The sequence below is a fragment of the Octodon degus genome, unplaced genomic scaffold (genome assembly GCF_000260255.1).
Source record: "Octodon degus isolate 3935 unplaced genomic scaffold, OctDeg1.0 scaffold00197, whole genome shotgun sequence".
Classification (NCBI taxonomy): Eukaryota; Metazoa; Chordata; class Mammalia; order Rodentia; family Octodontidae; genus Octodon; species Octodon degus.
Genome location: NW_004524773.1, coordinates 807783 through 813927, shown reverse-complemented (window position 1 = coordinate 813927; position 6145 = coordinate 807783). Strand labels below are relative to the sequence as shown.

The following is a 6145-nucleotide window of genomic DNA, read 5'->3' as shown; positions in this document are numbered from 1 at the left end:
TGCTCCAACAGATGTTTTAAAACTTGAGCCCATAAACTTTGTATATACAAGGCATGATTTTTCGTACTTTACAGTTTCACCTTAGTCTCCTGTCCTTTATTTTCCCTGAACTGGGATTGAAGACAGAGCTTCTGGTATGCAATGGAAGTCTATCAGCGAGCCCCCATTTTGCTTTCCTAAATTTCAGGCACCGATGGTCAACAGGGTGGAAAATATTTCGGTCTTTAATCTTTCAAGTGAGGGTCCACAAGCAGGCTATTTTTCATTACAGATCAGTTAAGTTATAACTGTTCTATTTTATTGTTAATCTGTTCTTGCGTCTAAGTTTAAACTTTACCACAGGTATGTACATATACGAAAACATCCACGATTAATAAATAATCAGAATGTACTTCAAGCATGTACTAATGAAAAATTTAGACACACATATAGATGTAAATTTAAATTTGGGCTGTTTCAGGGAGCTACCCTTCTGAGGGAGGTACAATTTAACATCTAACGGAGGAAGAAACTAAAGGACAAAATACAATGGGAAACGGGCTTTTTTCATGCGTTCCAAAACCCAAACTCGGGGCCCCGAGAGCTCATTTTCTACAATGCGTACTTCCGGAGGAGTCCCATAGGAACTCCTCTTTGGTTCAGAGGAATCAAGTTTTTCGGCTGTGCCCTCTTCCATCATTACTTCCCCTCCAGACGTCCAAACTGACAGTTCCTCTGCAGTCATTTGGATAATGTTGATCTGGAGGCCAGGATTACGCGGAGAACTAGGCCGTCTTCGCTCTGTTAGACACAGAGCGATCGCGCAATCATGAATAACTAGCGTTAGTGCGCGCGTTGATTCTCCTTACTGCCAGAACTGAGAGCACGCGCTCTCCAGCCCCGCCCTCTCTTCCGGGACGACGAATTGCAAGGATCAGATTGGGCTGAGGCAGGCCACGCCTCTCAGCGTTCTCCAATCAACTCTCTTGCTGGATGCGCTCCCTCCTTCTTAGCTCCGCCCCAGCACCCCCTGCGCCCCAGCACCCCACGTTACGTCTCTCTTCCTCCGTTATCCGGGGGGCTGAGGCTCGCGCGGCAAACCCACCTACCCTTGCCTCCCATTGGCTAGTCAGGTCCCGCGCGAGCGGGATTGCGCCCTTCGTCTCCTCCTCCAGAGCCAGGCCATGCCTTTCCACTCCTGTTTTCTCCCAGAGCCAGCGCGAGGCAGAGGATTGACTGCTTCTGGCGCGCGCAAAGCGCGCGCCTCCCTTGAGCCACTCCCTCTGCCTTGCGCCAGCAGGCGCGCCGGCTGGCAGTTCCTACTGCGCACGCGCACTTGCCCACCCCGCTCCCTCTGCCCGTTCGCGGGTCTCCTCGAGCTCAGTCTCGCGCCGCAGTAGCCGCAGTAGCGGCATTTTTTCGGGGCGCACGCGCACTGCTCCCTTGGCGCCCGCTCCCTGCCTCAGGCCGCGGCGGCGGCAGCGAGCCCCTGAGGCGAGCGCGCGCTGTGGCTGCTTCTCGCTGTCCGACGCCGCTCATCCCCTCGCGGCGCGCGCCTGGGGGCCGTTATCCTTCTGCAGCAGTCCCGTGCCAGGCACGCGCAGAAGCGAAGGGGCGCGCGCTCGGGAGCGGCGGCTGCAGGAAGGAGGCGCCGCCGCCATCGCGCGCGAGCAAGGGAGGGAGCGAGCGAGGCCGGTCCGCCCTCCCCCTGGTTCCCGCCCCTCCCCCTTCCCTCCCCGCCCCCCGCCCCGAGGGAGAGCCGCGGCGCGGCGGGAGGAGGAGGCGGAGGAGGCGGAGGAGGGAGCCCGCGAGGGAGGGTCCGCCCGGCCCCCCGCCGCCGGAGCCACCGCCGCCTCAGCCGCCGCCGGACGAGTAGTGGGGGAATATGGCGCCGGGGCCGCCGTCGCTGCGGCCCGGATCCCCGAGGCCGGGGCCGCGCTGAGGGCGCCCAGCTGGTGAGTGCGCGAGCTCGCGGGCCCCGCGCGGCGAGGCCGGGCGCCGCCCAGCTGCGGGGTCCAGGGGGAGGCGGGGACGGCGGGGCCCGGAGCCCGCGAACAATGGAGGAGCTAGAGGGGGAGGGGAAGGAGCGGACCCCCAGCGCCCCAGGCCCGCAGTCCCCGCGGCTCGGCGTTGGGCCCGATCCGCGGTGCCGGGCTTCCTTCGCATTGGTACTTGTCTGCCCTCGCCGTTCGTCCCTGCGCCCGCCTCTGGCCCGGTGGGTCTCGGGAGTCTGTCCGTACCTCCATCCACCTTCGGCCACCGTGCTTCCACTTCTATACCTCCCGGCTTCCCTCCTCCAGCCCGAGAAATGCCCTTCGCCCCTTCTGCACTCTGCAGTGCTCCAGGGACCCACCTCCTGTTCGGTGACCCATCTGCATCCTTTAATTTTGGCTCGCACTTGGAGATGCTTGACCCTTCTGACTCTGTCTTCTGATTCTCCTCTCGCTGCCTTTAGCATCTGCCCCCGGGGTCTTCTGTGACCTATCTACTATTATCCTGCCTCAGAATCTAGTATTGCACCTCAGGAGCTGTCCCTTTAGGATCTGCTGTTGTACCTCCTTGGAGATCTATCCGAAATCCCCTGGCACTGCTACCTCGGGGTCATTCTCCTTCTTGGGCACAGCTCGCCCTCTCAGAATCTGCTGCAATCTCGGATGTCCCTTGGTTGCCTCTCTGACCTTCTCTGGCCCATGCTCACCTCTTCCTTTTCTCAGCTCTTGCTCCCATTTGCCATTTAGACCTTTTCCTCCCTCCTAGACCTTTTTGCTTCCTATCTTTGCCTGTAGCTCCCTAGCCTGCTTGCTTTCTGGGTCTGCCTTCCTAGGAAACAGCCTCTTTCCCTTTCTCTGATCCTGCAGGTCCCTCCTGCCTACTATTCGTTTACCTGACCTCTGTTCCTAACTCAGTTTCCCTCAGCCTTATTAGATCTGCCTTAGAGTTCTCTTGGGGGGTTTCTTCTCACCTTTTTTGGCTCTCCTCAGAGCTGTTCCATTCATTTGCTCCCTTTCCTCTGGCCAGTCTTCAATTCCCCTTTGCCCAAGACCTGCTTCCTGCTTCTGCCCATTGTGGGACTTTTTAGCCTTGCCCTTCCTTCAGTATGCCCCTGATGACTGTGAACCGTCACTTAACCCATTTCTATTATGTATTGCACAGACTGCCTTGAGAGTCTTTCCCACTTTATCCTCATTTTCCAGTTCTGCCCATCTTTACTTAGATGCTCCCACCCCCAACCTGCTCCCTTTTGGAGCTGTCCACTTGCCCGAATATTTTTTGACTCATTTTTTAATTTGTTCTTCCTGCCTCTCCTGAAGTGGTCCTTTTAACACTGGTTTCCTTCTAACTGCAGCCTAGCTCTGGTCCTTCTCAGTACTATCCTATGGCTGGCATTCTCTACTCCCGCACCATTTTGATTCAGTTTTTACTCTCCACAGCCTTTTATGTCCATTTTTAGTTCTCTTTCCCTTAGTTGTGACATTAAGGTGTATTTTTTCTTTTCCTTTCTGGTGCTGGAATTGAACCCAGGGCCTTTGCATAGCCCTTTACATCCCTAGCCCTTTCTTTTCTTTTTTTAAAAATTATTTTGAGGCAGGATCTCACTACATTGTACCCAGGCTGGGTTTATACTTGCAATCTTTCTGCCTCAGCCTGCCAACTAGCTGTTTTACAGGCATGTACCACTAAGGCATCTTTTTTTTTTTTTTTTTGCGGTAGTGGGAATCGAACTCAGGACCTTGCACTTGCCAGGCAGGCACTTATGCCACTGAGCTATGTCCCCCCCCCCTTTTTTTTTTTGCAGACAGGTGCTCTCTGTAGTTGAGGCTCACTATAGAGCACAAGATGGCCTCAAACTCATAGTGATCCTGCTTCAGCCTCTGAAGTGCTGAGATTGCAGGTATGTGCCACCATGCCTGGTCTGTTAAGGTGTCTTCTTGTTTAGGCAAGTGCAGGGACCAGAGTTTGAACCTCAGGACCATTGGGCATGCTGAAGTGGCCACAGAGACCGGGCGTGGTGGCGCATGCTTGTAATCCCAGAGCTGGAGAAGTTGAAAACAGGAGGATTACTATGAGTCCAAGCTATGTAGTGAGACTGTGTACCAAATACATTAAAAATAAATAAAAGTTTAAAAAAATTAAGATGTCTTCTTAGTTATTCCTTCCTGTTATTCTCCCACCCCACTTCTTGGAGCTGCCTCAGTTTTTGATGGTCTTTTCCTCTTGCTCTCCTTTTCCCGAATCTCCTGATTTTGTTTCTCCCTTCTTCCTTTCTCTGGTATCCAGTGTGGCTCCTCTTGCATTTCGTTCCCATTTCAACTGCTTCTCCCAGCTTGTGCCCATGTGTAGTCTGGCCGCTACCCATTAGGGCTTTTTCAGGTGTGTTCTTTCTCTGGCCTCCATCCCTCAGCTTCAGAGACTAAATAAAGGACTAACTTAGGTCTTGGGTTCTTTAGGCCACAGATTCTCTTAGCACCCTGCACTTCAGGGTTTCATCTTCAGGGATCTTGTGAGATCTGGTGAATGAGCAGGGGATGCTTGGTGACTGCCCCATTTTTCCCACTTCCACCAAGTGGAAGTGGTGGGATAGCTCACATTCCATTTCCCTGTTTTCTACACTGTGCTCTCATTTGTTCCCCTCTTCAGATCTCTGGGCTTCATAGCTTTGTGTCCTTCAGAAAGGAGGACTGCAGCTGCTCACAGGTCTTTCTCACTTTCCTCTCTCCTCTGAGCTGTTGCAGACACATAGCTGTACCCTCTTCTTCCTCTACCTCCAAGACAGCACCCTTTGGGAGCTCTTAGGGTTGTGCTTTTTAAATTTTTTTCCAGCTAACAAGTCATATTCTTGTTTTATTCCTGACAAGGGAAATGCCAGTTCTCAAGGCCTGCCATCCCAGGAGGGTTATGGCCACACTTGGTGTTTTCTGCGCTGGGCCTGCAGAAGCAGCAGAGGTTTTTTTTGCCTTCCCTAGTGGCCTTTGGTTTGCCCTGTGACCTTGGGGGAGGGGCTAGGCAGGGTAGGTTTATTTCTTTTTTACCTCTGCCCTGGGAAAGCTCTAGCTTCCTGGTCTTCAAAATCGTGAGGGCCTGGGTTTGGAAAGCACTTTGTGGTTGTTTGTTGAAAGAGACAGTGCCAAGTGTCACTCTGATTTCTGCCCTCTGGTATTGCAGGCACTCCCAAGTTACAGAAGTGCAGTGCCTCTGGGCAGATCCACTGTGCAGTTCCATGCTGCTCTGGAGCTTGGTCCCGTGGTGTGCAAGGGGGTATGTGGGCAGGCCTGACTTTCTTCCAACCTTTGGAGGGACCTCAGTGGGTAGAATTAGGGCTGCCACAGGCTGGCTAACATGCTTGGATTTTTGGTCTTGTTATCTGGAAACTGGGTCTTTGCTCCCTTGTCTGAGCTGTTTTTCTCCAGTGATTTTTATAGTGGGGTGGTGTTTAAGGAAATCCATTCAGAGGTAGAAATGGTTTTACAGAAGAGTCATCCAGCAGTTTTCCTTCCTTAGCTTGGGACAGAGGACCTTGGCATGTTCTAGGTTTATTTTTTAGTTAGTAAAGCAAAAGTCTGCTGACCCTCCACCCCCATTGCATATTAAAACATTTACTAGGACTTTCTTTTTCTTGTGCCAGGAATCAAACTCAGGATTCACTGGCACTTGCCAGGTAGGTGCTGTGCTACTGAGCCGTATGCTTGGCTCCAGAAGGACTTTCTTGAAGAAGCTATGTTCAGACTTTATTTCAGCACTTACTTAGAAAATTTCTGTTTGAGCAGATTTGGAAAAAATAAGTCACTTATCCATAGAAGTGTACCACTGACTCATCAAATATTCTATATGTGACAGTGAAAGGGCTGGATATTAGGTCTGTACGGCTCTTTTAACTTTTTTTTTTTTTTTTTTTTTCGGAACCGGGGATTGAACTCAGACCCATGCACTTGCTAGGGAAGCGCTTATTCCACTGAGCCATCTCCCCGGCCCCTCTCTTAACTTTTTAAGACTTCAAATTTTCTGAATATGCAGTCTAGAAATTTTAATGTTTTCATTATTAAAGAGATTTTGTTCATTTCCACTGTTGAATCTTTGGCCTTATATGTCATGAAACTCACTGAATTTATTTTAGAGTTGGTGAGTTTGGTGTAGCTTTTAAATTTTATTTATTTATTTATTTATTTTT

The 6145-nt window shown here is 51.6% G+C and overlaps 1 long non-coding RNA gene across 1 annotated transcript; it reads right to left on the bottom strand.

The window, feature by feature from the left end:
- Window positions 1–258: 258 nt before the first annotated feature.
- LOC111813542 lies at window positions 259–1669 on the bottom strand. The gene is made up of 2 exons (XR_002818772.1): window positions 1089–1669; window positions 259–780 (listed from the first exon to the last, which is right to left on the bottom strand). It is a non-coding gene; the product is annotated as an uncharacterized LOC111813542 (long non-coding RNA).
- Window positions 1670–6145: the final 4476 nt, after the last annotated feature.